A 14,365-nucleotide genomic window follows, 5' to 3' on the forward strand; every position below is an offset into this window, starting at 1 on the left:
GCATGTCTCTCTAGAATTTCAAGTCTATTGTAAAAGTTCGGAGGCGCTGAACAACAGGCTATGAACCCAAATGCAAGTATACTCCGCATAAATGCTTAGTATGTGTTTAGCAATAATTTGGAATTAAAACCCAAGATCTGGTCAACAAGACGACAAAGAAGTTGTAAGCGCTTCTTTGCTTTGATAACAAGTTTCTGAAGCTGGGATGTCCATCGCAACATATCGTTACAAATGATTCTTAAGTATGTTACAGTTTTAGCAGGCTGAAGAAAGTGATCTCCCACACGTATCTGTAGTAAATTTGGATTTCGTCTAACTTTGCTGCGGCATTTAGAAGGTAAACTAACAAGAGTTTGTGTTTAGTTTTCATTAACTGAAAGTCTCCATTTACTACATCAATTGAGAAAGCTAGTAATTGTAGTCTGTAAGTTTGTATTAATCTGCTGTGTCATATTTCCCAGTGTAAGGAAAACTGTATCATCAGCATATTGAAAAAGATGTGTTCGGCGATAGAGACGGTAAATCCGAAGCATAGAGTATGTATAAAAGAGGAGATAGGCTAGAGCCTTGCAGTACTCCTGTGTATGGGAAAACTGGATGTGATAATAAGTTGTTTATGCTGACATAGGCTATTCGGTTGAGTATAAAAGAAAATATGACTCGAAGGTATGTAACAGGAAGACCCGGTTTAAGAAGTTTATAAAATAATCCATAATGACAAATCCGATCAAAAGCTTCTTCCAAATCCATTAAAACGAGACTGGACGGAAGAGACTTAATATAGTGATTGATAATAATGATAGTTAGACGAAGTAGTTGATCATTTATGCTATAATGAGGTCGAAATCCAATTTGATGGAGAGGTAGAAGTTGTAGTTCCATAATATTTGGGTGTAAACGAGATACGAGAATTTTTCAAAGACTTTACCCAACGGGGAAGTTAACTGGATTGGACGATAGGACTGTACAGAATGCGGTGGTTTGTTGGGTTTCAGAAACATACACACTTTAGATACGTTCCAATCGAGATGATAGAAATCAGGATGCTAGAAATATGAAAAAATGACCGGACATTCCTTAAGTAATCTGTAAGTTATTTGGTCAAAATCTGGGGCTGTACTACGTTTAAGCTTGATGATGGACTGTATGTCCGCGGAGGTTATTTCACGAGTCAAATGATTATCACCTTCTAAAGTGTGCTGGATGGAAGGTTGAAGTAATTGTGCAATTGTCTCTTCAGAAACTCTAGGGCTGAATCGATGTGTGCAAGGAAGAGGCGAAAATACTGAATGAAGATGTGTGGCTAAAGCGTCTGCTTTATCTTGGTCCGTATCTACAGGTTGGTTATCCTGTATGAGAGGATAAGATGAACTGTCTGTCCAGTTAGAAGATGAAATTTTTCCAATATTTTGCGGGATGTGACTCTGTATTCAATTGATTGCATGCTTTGCTCCAGGTGAGCCGTTTATGAGCAATAATATGGTTATGAACTGTCCTTTTCCATCGTTTTGCTTGAGTCAAATGCTCTGGATTTCGTGTTTGTTCGTATTTTCGAAAGTAAGTGTGAGATTTTGTTTGACGAGAGTTAAGTTCTGCGGAGGTAGCATAGGTTGGTATGTTTCGCCTCGATATATAGGTATGTTTTTGTTAGCGCTACTGGTGATAGGTGTGCTAATGCTATGGACGGTATTATTAAGATCGGTCTCTGATGTCGGTGTACAAAGGAGGCAAGAGCAACATCTATATCAGTACGAAACTGATCGCATTTCGCCTTGCCGTATAACATGATAGTTCTCATAGTTGATTCAGATAGTTTTCGTCGCTGATGGATGATAACGACTTTCACCGGAAGATGATCGGTGCCGATACAATCTAGTACATGTATATTACATTTATCGACCATAGAGGCAGTGCTAATAACAACATCGGGTATAGTTTGACTGCTCGGTAGCGTATAATTCGGCAATTGATGTACATGTCCATGTAAATTAAGAGTTACAAGATCGAAAAACTCAGCTTTATCACGGACAGAGCGACTGTGAATATTAACGTCGGCTAGTATGACAAGATGTTTAAAATGATGAAACAAATAGGTGAAGAAGGCAAGAGGAATGATATGAACTGGTCGAACATATATTGTAGGTAGCATATGCTGCGGAACAGAGTTGCATCTATGAGTTAGTTTATTACGAACTCCAATTGCAGCGATAGGAGGGCCCGGTGGCTCAGTGGTAGAGCGTTCACCTCTGGTGCTTGGGGTCCCGGGTTCGATCCCAGCCCCCAAGTAAACTTTGTGGTGGACAAACACCGTGGGTTTTATCGGGGTTCTCCCGTTTCCTCCCACTATCTTAATTCCAGCATTTAATTCATTACTCATCATCACCGTCTCCTTTAGTCTAACCGGCATAAACGTGGGACGTAAATCTCAAAGATTTCATTTCATTTTTTCCAATTGCAGCGCCACCTTCGGCTCGTACGTTATTGTCTGTGTAATCGCAGGGAAGAAATTGATATCGGGGAAATTGTACATAAGTAGCAGGTTTGAGTGCAGTTTCATTGAGTACAAATAAATAGATATTTTCCTCAAGCAGTAACTGCTCAAATAGTATTCGGTGTTGCGCTAAAGAACGAAAGTTCAGAAAAAGAAGTGTAAGAGCCATATTCATACACAATATTACGGAGTTAAACTGCAGTGTCTCGGGGAGCAATATGGAAATGAACGTATGGTCCAGAATATGTAGCATACAAGTTAACTTCAAGTATGGCGGAGGGAGCTGCAATAACATGATCTAGTATAAGTTGACGTTGGAATGGGAAAATATTTTGTGATATGAGCGTTATGTAGCGGAGGAAGTTTTCCACAATAAGAAGAGAGGTGATAAACTGTGTCGAAGACACGTTAGAATCTATGGTACATAGCGGTACCGTCATCTCCGGGGAGTCGGTTTGCCTTTACATTTGTAACTATAGGTTGGGTGCTTGTCGCTGGGACTGGTCGAGCATACAGGTGGTTTTCCCGTATTAGGGTACTCTTAAGTATTATGGTTGCCAGCACAGTAGCCGCATTTTACGACATTTGGACGCTTGGCCGTTTTTTGTTGGGTGTACACCTGGCACCTTTCACACTTAATTGGAAGATGGAGGCTTGTTTCGGAATTGTTCTACTCTATGACGTTTCTTAAATATGTATGCGCCATCTTGTAACAAGGCATCGATGGAGGATTGAGAAGTGGTCAAAACTTCCGCCATATACGTTAGACCGCTATTATTTTTGATACGGATACATTTGGTCACTTCAATTCCCTGTTTTTAGCTCCTCAAGAACCTCATTATCACTTATTTCAGTTAAAACTCCGTGAATAACTACGGACATCATTAGTATTCTCGAAGGTGGAGGAATTTGCTTGATTTTGTCAGGAAGCTTAGACAGTTGTTCAGCTTTGCCAAAAACCTGGTAACTGACCTTATTACGAGAATGTCAAAATTTTCGTCCTGAGATTTAATAATAACACCGCCCCTGGTGAAAACTATCTGTTGGATACTGGCCCTTGGAAGATACTTGATAATCTGATTAAAGATACTGATCTGGAAGATACTGATAATCTTGACAATCTAATCTTGATGGCGGGTGTTACTGTTACCGTTTGGGTCGAAGTTAGTAAGAAGAAAAGAATGAAATTTTGGATGAGCAAGGGTGGTTGCATATGACGGTTGTAATCCAAGAGTAGATGTGCTAGGATCCCCAGCGGCCGTCTGCATTGGTTCCGATTCTTCCGGCTTGCGAATAGTGCGTAGGAGAGCAAGATCTGAAACACTTATCAGCCGACTCTAAACTACCCTCCGACAGCTGACGGGTACGTCGATTGGTTCGCAGATTGCGTTTGGCATCAGCCACTGGTTTAGCTGTGGGGACTTGAACTAATCCTGGTAGCTTATTCATGGTGCGATAAAAATATGCATCGCATAAGGTGAGGTAAAGAGCATACCGTCCAGATAGTGCTAAAGGTAACCCAAGCAAAGCGATAAAAGAGTTGTTCAAAGTGTGAACACCAACAGTGACCTTCAAAATTTAAGATAAACAGGAGCGTCATTTCAGATTTTGCTTAGGAGGGGCAAAACCCCTTGATATAAGTCAAATTTCGCGCATTTCACCGATTTACTACTAATTTATTGATAAAATCTATAGAAATCTCAAACTCAGGGGAGGCAATTGCCCCTCCCTGCCCCCCTAAATGACGCCCCTGAAGATAAACCCTCCAGAAGATGAAGAACCTCTGTCAATCTCCTATGTAGAGTATCTGCACTCATCTCACAAGTACGTTTACAATACTTAATCATTGCTTACTACAGCAATGAGTACTGTAACTAACTACAAGAGGAATTAGGTTCCCAGTAAGTATGAATATTTTTTTTTTGTAATAGTAAAGGGTTAGGGATTTAGGAAATTCTTTATTCATTATTTTGCGGCATAACCGTCGGAAGTAAAACTTAATGATTTCATTACATTTATTCATCATTTTATTTCAAAGAATATTTCTAACTCTAGCCATTAGAAGGTTACGCCCTCTCTTTGCCACAGATTTGAGTACACTTTTGTTTAAAGAATATGTTAATGGTCATTGTGCAATTGTCAAAAAGAAGAGTTGAAAAACATATCTAAACACAAGATTAGTGCAAAATTTAAATATGAGTGCAGAAAAGAACACATATAAAAGTGGTGCAATAGGGATTTGTTTACAGTAGGAAAGAGTATATAGGCATTGAGCTGCTTTATGAAATAAACATGATGATGGTGAAAGATGGGATGCAGTGCGTGCACGCCACAATCACAAAAACATTGTTAAAATGACAAATGCAGATTAGCTCTTCTATCTCGGGGCGGCTCGAGACTGATGGCGACATGGGGAAAGCCCAGTGTTTGTGTTGAAATTATACATGGTGTATAGATGAAAACAAATGAGGGAGATGATCACCTATATGATAAATACCTAAGATATCGCGCTCGTCGGCGGTAGGATGCTCAGTATTAAGATACATCGTAATAAGTATATTTAATGGCATGTGCAAATACTTATACGGGAGACCCGGGTTCGATTCCCGGCGGGAGCTTATGTGGTTCGGATTCCACGTTAATCAGTAGGTCCACGTCTCATTTAGCCTGGCTGGTGAAAAGGGACGTTAAACTCAAAATCCAACTGATACGGGACGTCAGTTTTAACATCTACTTGGAGGGCATCGAGAAGAAATGGGTGTGAGACTGGTAGACGAGAGAGTATATATTTCAATAGGATATCTTCGAGATGTTGAGTCAGTTGAGGAAAGTCAATGTGCTCATAAGTCAGAAAGTTGGGATACGGCAGTGTGACACAATGTGCAAGTCTAATGGCATGACGCTCGAGTATTGACAAACGGTCATAGAACTTTGTTGGAGGTTTGCACCAAGCGATGTGTGGTGCAAAAGTAAAGATAAAGGAATATTTTATACGTATTTAGGAGTGAGGCGGCGTTTAGGCTCCAAGTAGTGCCAGTTAGACGGCGGAGAAGATTGAGCCAAATATTAGCCTTTTCAAAGATTTTCTTAAGATGAGCCTTCCAGTTGAGTTTAGAGTCCACCCCGAGATATGTGGCCGCAGTAGTTGGTTGAAGAGAGTGACTGTTAATTTTGACTTTAAGGTTTTGCGGATGAACTTGGAGCGGAGTTTTGGGAGTAAAAAGATCAGTGCTTGTGTTTTGTCACTATTGACAGAAAGTTTCCAAGTTTTGCACCACTGCATAAATCCATTGAGAGTAGATTGTAATGCCATGCTGATCTGATGCATAGTCTTTCCAAGAGCTAAAAAGGCCGTGTCATCGACATATTGAATTAAGAATACATTTTCCGTAGGTTTTGGTATATCAGACGCATATAGTACATATAAGAGCGGGCTGAGTGCAGAACCCTGTGGAACGCCACAATACAGAAAAATATGGTGTAAAATAGCAGATCCTATATAAACATATCCAAATCGATTTACTGAAAACGAATATATGATACGTAAGTAGCAGATCGGGAGGTTTTGCTTCTGTAACTTTTGAATAAGACCATAATGCCATACTTTATCGAAAGCCTTTTCAAGATCCATTAAAACGAGGCAGGATGGAAAGGCCTTGTTATATTGATTTGTTATTATTGTAGAGAGCCGAAGAAGCTGATCGTTAATGGAAAAGGCTGGTCGAAAACCTGCTTAGTGTATGGGCAATAAGTCACGTTTTTGGATATGTAAATGAAGCTGCTGGAGAATTTTCTCAAACAGCTTACTGAAAACTGTTGTCAGTTGTATTGGGCAGTAAGAAGTCACAGAATGTGCTGGTTTATTAGGCTTAAGAAACATGCAGATTTGGAATACTTTCCAATATGCAGGGTAAAAGCTGGTGCGAATAATAAAGCTGTAGACTGTAACGAGTAGTGTAAGTAAAGAGAGTGGAGCTTCTTTTCCTAACCGGTAGGAAATATGATCGATGCCTGTTGCAGTATTTCGTTTCTTATGAAGCACGCGTGGAAGTTCATGTGTACTGATTGGTTCTGTAAGAGGATAGTCGATATCTATTACATGTGAGAGTGATGGTTGTAAAGCTGGAATAGTGGACAAGTCTCTGAGTTTTGTGAATTACATGATATTACAGGCCAGAAAACTATTTGTAATTGTGTTGCAAAAGCGTTTGCTTATCTTGATCTGTAAAGAGAGGAACGTCATTGTCCAACAGAGGGTACGATATTTCAGTGCTTTTGCCTGTGACTCTATAAAAGGTTTTCCAATATCGGCTTGGTGAGGCTTCGTCGTTTAGTTTATTACAGGCCCTGATCCAATTCGACGTTTGTATGCTGAGAGATAATTTGTAACAGTTCGGTGCCTCTGTCTGTGTTGACGGAGACATTTTTTCTTTGCCGGGTCGTCTATATTTTCGAAATTGCTGTGCTGATATCTGTATTAAAGAAAGATAGGTTGGAGGCAATTTTGGCTTAGACGGATAAAGTTTCCCCACAGGTATATTGTTGAGCACCAGAATATAAGGCATCTGTGATGTGGTTGACATTGTACATTTCAGATTCCGAATTTGATGGTTGGAAATTGGAAACACGGATATTTACAGTCTGTCGAAATTGACACCAGTCAGCTTTATCGTAAAGGTGGATAATATGTTTCTCTAATTTTTGTACAGATGGCCGAATCTTTTTAATGGTTACTTTGATAGGACAGTGATCGTTTCCAATCGTGTCAAGAACTTTCACTTCGCAGTCATTTATAAGCGAGAGAGACGTGATTGCTACTTCCGGGGTTGTTTGGCTAGCTGGTCGAGTGGGATCAGGAAGGTTATGAATGTGAAGTTGTAGTGTACTGTAACAAAGACCGTAAAACGTGGTTTCTCACTGGCACTTCTGCTACGGATATTTATGCCAGCCATGATGATTATGTTTTTAAAATTTTGGGCGATATATTCGAAAATGGTGAAAGGTATTGGATATCCAGGACGTATACATATGGTAGCTACATTAACTGTAAGAGAAGGGTAGTATATACAGAATAAGATATGTTCAGGAAGGTTTGTATATGCAGTAGGATTGTATTGTCGATAAGGATGTTTGTGAGAAAAAATAAACAGCACTCCGACATGAGCGCGTGCGTGTATATCGTGGTAATCACAGCGTTCAAGTTGATAATCGGAAAGCCGTGCAGAAGAGGCTGGCTACACTACACTTACATTTTCTTCTACATTTACACGTACATACATCCCCTTCTTTCTTATACTCTTTGTGTTTTTTTTTTTTCATTTTACACTTCCCACTTTCCTCTAACTTTTTGTCCTGCTCAACTTGGCTTTCAGCCCTCTTTCACTGTCTGAACTCCTTTCCCGTCTTTGGCATTTTACTTTTCCCGATTTTGATTTCTCTTCCCGATTGTGACCCTTACTTTTTACCGTTTTACACTGATCCCTTTCTTACTTTCATTACTATTACCTGTTATTCTTTATACCTTTTACCTTTGTACTAATTTATCTCTTTACCTGAATACATTTATTACAAATCTTCCTCAAAGGCGTTAGTGCCGGGATCATATAAACGGAAGGGGGGGGGGGTATCCTCCACATGAAGTTAAATGAAGTGAAGTGAAGAGGCTGGTTTGAAAGCTGTTTCGTTGAGAACTGCGATATCGATTCTTTCTTCTAACAGAAGAGGCTCTAAAAGTACTTTATGTTGCTGGAATGATCTGATGTTAACGAATAGCAAAGTAAGAACCATAATGTATACTGCTGCTGCCATATTGGGTTTATACTTCTGTCTCTAGAGGTGCGACGTGGAAGTGAACGAAAGGTCCTGAATAGGTCGCAGGAAAGTTTGATTGAAGAGAGATTTGGCTGTTGAATGGCGACACGAAGAATGTGTTCCCTTTAGAAAGGGAAAACATTTTGTAGTACAATGGTGTTTTAACGAATATCTTTGACAGTGTAGGTTGAGCAAGAGATTGTGAGGGTTGTGTGGCTTTGTCAAAGCTTTGTACAGGCACTAACAGTTCCGGGCATTCCGGTTGTGCCTGAGGTTTTCCCTTACAGCGGTAGCTGTATGTTGGGTGATTTTCGTTACAGGTAGACCATTGTGGCTGTTGTTGCTGATTTTTGCAAGCTTTTGTATCGTGAGAACCACATGTAGATGGATTAGGACAATGGCGAGTAAAGTGTGCGTTATAGGCTTGGCATTTATCACACCGAAGTGGAAAAGGCCCTGCTGACTTGGAAGGCTCGACTCCATGGAGTTTTGTTTGAGTTCTTCAAGATCTTCTTCATCGCTGATTTCAGGTATCACTCCTCGGGTAACAACAGAAAACATTGGTGGTTTTTGTGGAGGAGGTGGTTGTTTTGCCTTCCGATCGGCTTGTTTGGTTAATTTAGTCGTTTTTCCAAAGATTTCGTACGACGCTTTGTTCCTAAGTGTGATACCGAAGTCCGGGTCTTTTGAGCGCATGATAAAACCATTTCTAGTTTTTACAATATTTTCTATACTGGCCCTCGGTAAATATTTATTTATTTGTATGAATACCATTTCAGGAATTAGTATACTTTGCATCAAAATCGGTGAGCAAGAAAGAATAGATTGGTTCTTTAGCTGTATAGAAATTTGAACCTGAGCCAGAAGCAGTGTCCATTGCCGAGTCCATGTTAGTAGTTACAGGAGACCGAGATCTGTCACTAGGTCTTCTGCTTGAATGAGTGGAGTCGCGAGAATCAATACAATCTCTGGGTCTAGTTGCTCGCGAACTGGTTTGACTGCCCCATGAAAGGTGCCTGGTATGACCGGAACGAGACAAAGTTTCACGGTCTAGTGTAGAGGAACCAGGGGTCGGTGGTCCCACGTACGGGGCTAGTTTCTTGTGCATCGGTCCAAAGACCAGCACAATCTATCTGCGTGATGAAGCGATGATAAAATGATGACGGAGATGATAAAGATGATGATAATATTCCAAAAATATAAGCGACCCTCCGGAAGTGTCAACTTTCATCAATCCTCTAAATAGAGTATGTCTCTGATGTTCACAAGTGCGTATGCTACACCTGATCCTCGCTAACAGATTGACAGCTCTAAGAGAGGCTGGGTTCTGCTTAAAGGTAAAGATCCCGAATAAAAACGCGGTATTTTTTGCTAGCCAGCAGGCTAGCTACCCTGTAGAGGGATACACCTCTTAGATAAAAAAAACCGCCTGAACTCCACCTTCTAACTTTGTATTTCAAACGTTTGATTTACGGTTATTTGTCATTTTACTTTTAATTAAGACAATATTTTAAAGCATGTGTACTTTAAATTAAATTATATAAATACATCCTTTTAATAAAGTTTATGTTTTAAAATGATTGTTCAATCCCTTTGCACTTTAATAAAGTTTCTCCAAAATCAATGCAAATGAATTGTGCATCTCACCTTTGGAGTTCTTTTAAACTATAAGTTTGTGTACGTTTATATGTTTGTGGCCAATTCTTTCGACAATGAGATCTCGGAAACTACAGGCTCTAGAAAGGTGACGTTTTTACTGATCGATTACAAATTTTGCATAGATTCTCCAGTTCTAATTGAATACTTAAAAAATGACCATTATTTCTTTATTACATTTTTAAGGATACACTGGAATTGTTGAATTAAAAAAAACTAAAGCATCATATCCTACGCATTATATATTCCAACACCACATATATGTATATAGGTGTTTTATATGTCTCAGGTGTTAGTTTTATGGACAAATAATAATGAAAAAGGAAGGATAACCAATTGTCCAGTCTAACAAGGGAAGAAAGGGAGATTATACATCAAAGTGAAAGATGGTTTATACACTAATCGAAAGCTCTAAGGATGCCTATTGAAAAACTGTATTTTTTTCCTGAATGCATATACTGTATGAGTTATATGAATATACAGAGTGTCCAGAAAGTTCGTAGAAACCCCTACAAATCGTAAACGTTGAGACAGATCCCAAAACAGGAAATCACGTGTTTGATCATTTTAAACGTATAACGTATCAAATCAAAAGGTGTTGTCCCAGGTTCACCCGTAGGGTCCCAGGCGGGGTCCAGCTTAAAAGTTTCAAATAGTAAGGGATCAAGTAGGATATCGTTGGAAAGCTGTTGGAAAATAAAAGAAGAAGAAATGACTCTCGACTCTCTAAAATTACCCTGTGGAAAATGGTGGCCGATAAAACTGTCAGCAAAAACGTCACTGTAAAGTCTATGGTCACCCGCAGAAATCTGAAACGGTGAGACATATTTCAAAACATGAAAGCAGGGGTTTAATCATTTCAAAAGTACAATGATTTAAAGTGAAAATATTTGTGCCATGGTCCCCCTCAGGGTCCCAGACGGAATCCTACTCAATTTTTACATTGCAAGGGGGTCAAGTAACATATCGTTTGATAGCTGTTGTTAAATGAAAGCAGATGGAACAAATCTGGACACTATACGATAACGCTGTGCAAATATCACATACGATAACACTATGCACTTTTGTCAAACGGAAATCTCTAGGAAATCAGTTTCAGACTATACTATATTCAAACCATTTCCGATGCAATCTGATGCACTATTCGGTGAAAATGGGAAACCTTACAATTAAAAATGCCTATGACTCGCACAGTATATGCATTTGGAACAATAATATAACAGTTTCTTAATGAGCATAATTAGTACCTTGGATTGGTGTATAAGCCATCTTCCAATTTAATATATAATCTCCGTCTTTTGTGGCCATTGGCTTCTCTGGCGGGGACGAGGAAAATTTTGAAGTACGAAATATTCAATATTTTATTCTAATTTAATTTATTTACTAACGGCAGTATAACATTTAAATAATAATTATTATATTTATTTGAAATATAATATTCAGGCTTTGAAAGAATTATAACAGAGTTCTTGATATGTCTCAGGGGGTTCGTGAAGACAAGATGAAAGGTAACAAATTGAATCGAAGATAATACACAGATTAGGCTAGATTACAGTGTTGGTTGGGTATTATTAGTATTAGATAAGAGAGTAGTAATTTAATGTGTATGATACGATCAAGTTTCTGTAAAATAAAGTATACGAAAATTTATATTTAAGTCCATATATCTTGGAAGAAGTTTCAAAGCTCCAATCATAGTCTCAGAAGGGACCATGACTAAAAGAAGATTAAGAACTGTTGGATTATAACATTATGTTAATGTAGGCCTAATATTTTTATCTTCCTTCATTAGTCGAATAATAGTCCTTCAGGGTAATGTTTGGAAAATCATGAATGCAATGCATTGAGCTCATGAGTTAGGTAATTTGTTTTCTCAATCAGTTATAACAAGAGGAAATTTTGTTGCTATACTTTAATCTAATCTGAAAGATTAATAAGCAATGTCACTAGAATAAAACCGTTTTGTCCTACAAGAGGGTTATACAGAGGTGACCAGATTCGAGAAATTCTAGATAAATATGATGTTATACTAGAAATTCTGCATGGTATTTCTGAAACCGAAAAAGAGCTTACAAGAGCTCCAGTTCTTCTATCCCATTTTGTAACTGGCATAAAGCTGTTGGATTTATTACTTACGTTAGACAGAAAATAATTGGCATGCTGGTACTTCTGAAGAAGTCATTCCAAAGTCGGAAATAAACTGTAACAGGCTTGATTAAAAGTGTTGAAATTGTTCAGGAAATATTCAGAACCTACACAATGAAGAAAGGTTTGACAAGATAATGCAAGAAGCTAGTGAGAAAGTAGAAACATATGATTTGAATCCCTTTTCATTGCCAAGAATGAAGAGAGTACCAAGGAAGTACGCAGGACCGGTAGAAGATTTTGTTCCTGAAGATGTCAGTGCATATTATAGGGGAAAAAATTATACCATCATTGATGTAGTTCTGAAAGGCCTAAAATCAAGATTTACTCAGTCGGATTTCCTGCGTCTTCGGCAACTAGAAGATGCGGCTTTTATCAGGTGTGGTCGAACAAGTTGACATAATTGAAAATTATCCAGAAATAGATGCAGTGTCATTTTCTCTTGAGATGAAAATGTTTCTGCAGAAGATTGGTGCGTCTTGTGTCAGTAATTCTTGCAAAGTACTGTACTACAAGAAGTGGAACCTGAAGCTCGAGCAATGTTTGAAAACGTTGAAAACTTATTGCGTCTTTTGATTGTGCAGCTAGTTTCTTCATGTGAAGCTGAACAGAGCTTTAGGTCTATTCAAAGACTAGAAACACAATGACACAGGAAAGATTCAATCATGTTATCGTCTGTCCCACACATCGTGATTTACTAGACCTCAACCCAGACGAGTTAGCAGACAGATCTACTGCAAACAGTGACCGCCGCATGACGATCTTTGGTCTAATCGCCATTTAAAAAATAGGTAACTAAAGGACATTACGATGATTTTGTATTCCTTCCGTCATTGTATGTGTGAATTTGCATTTTCGTGTTATTTTTTTTTAATTTTGATGTTCAATATATTATTGAATAGCTGCTAGATAATTTAATTTTGTTCAGTCTATCACAGCCATCTGTTTAATAAATAAATAACAAATCGACGTGATCTAAAATTCCGCTGAGGTACTAGCATTTAAATAACTTCCTTTGATGCCCTCCCCCCAAATTTTACATGTCGTTTCTTTTCTTTTTACCTTCATTCTTCCTTTCTTTCTTCACACATTACTGGGCCCAGAGAGCAGAATCTCGCAGTAGCGGAATGTCATTTCTTTACGTTGAGTACACGAATTAAAGTGAAAACAAACTAAAACCCGACTATAGAAAGAAGAACTAATAGACAAGATGTTTGCACAGTGTTATCGTAGAGCGTCCAAACTTCTTTCATCTGTTTTCATTTAACAATAGCTTTGAAGCGATATGCTACCTGAGCCCCTTGCCATGTGAAAATTGAGTAGGACCTCGTCTGGGACCCTGTGGGATACTGTGGGAGAAATATTTTCACTTTAAATCATTATATTTTTAAAATGATGAAACACCTGTTTTTCTGTTTTGATATCTGTCTCATTGTTTCAGATTTCTGAGGGTGGCCATAAACTTTACAGTGACGTTTTTGCTGACATTTTGAGAAGCCGCTATTTTGCACAGGGTAATTTTAGAGAGTCGAGACTTATTTCTTCTTCTTTCATTTTCCAACAACTTTCCAACGATGTCCTACTTGACCCTCTTACTATTTGAAATTTTTGAGTGGGACCCCGCCTGGGACCCTGCGAGTGGCACTGGGACAACACTTTTTGCTTTGGTACGTTGTACGTTTAAAATGATAAAACACGTGATTTCCTGTTTTGGCATCTGTCTCACCGTTTGCGATTTCTAGGGGTTTCTAAGGACTTTGTGGACACCCTGTATATTCATATAACTCGAGTATACGGAAAAAATTTATTACAGTTTCTTAACAGGCGTCCTTAGAGCTTTTGATTGGTGTATAAACCATCTTGCACTTCGATATATAATCTTCCTCTCTTCTCTTGTAAGATGAATCTTTATTTTTGGAGTATTTTGCCCAATGAACACCATATATAAGTGAAATTATAATTAATTGTGTATGTAATGTATTTGCTTATTACATACTGCATGCAAGAAGATAGAAAACACTGATCATACATGAATTAGAAACTTCAAACGGAAATCTTGCAAACGGTGCGATATATTGAAAGAATAATCAAAAAAAAATCTCCCCTTTATAGTATTATCATTTGCCGATTTTTATCACGACTTCTTTAACTTTTATCTGTAAAGGGACATGTACAGATGTTGTGAGGGATGGCAAAGAGGTTCATGATCATATATGAATGATGCGCTGTATAGAGAGCGCAGGTTCAGCTAGTCTATATATT

Source organism: Thermobia domestica, chromosome 2 (genome assembly GCF_964235325.1).
Source record: "Thermobia domestica chromosome 2, izTheDome1.hap1.1, whole genome shotgun sequence".
In the NCBI taxonomy this organism is placed as follows: domain Eukaryota; kingdom Metazoa; phylum Arthropoda; class Insecta; order Zygentoma; family Lepismatidae; genus Thermobia; species Thermobia domestica.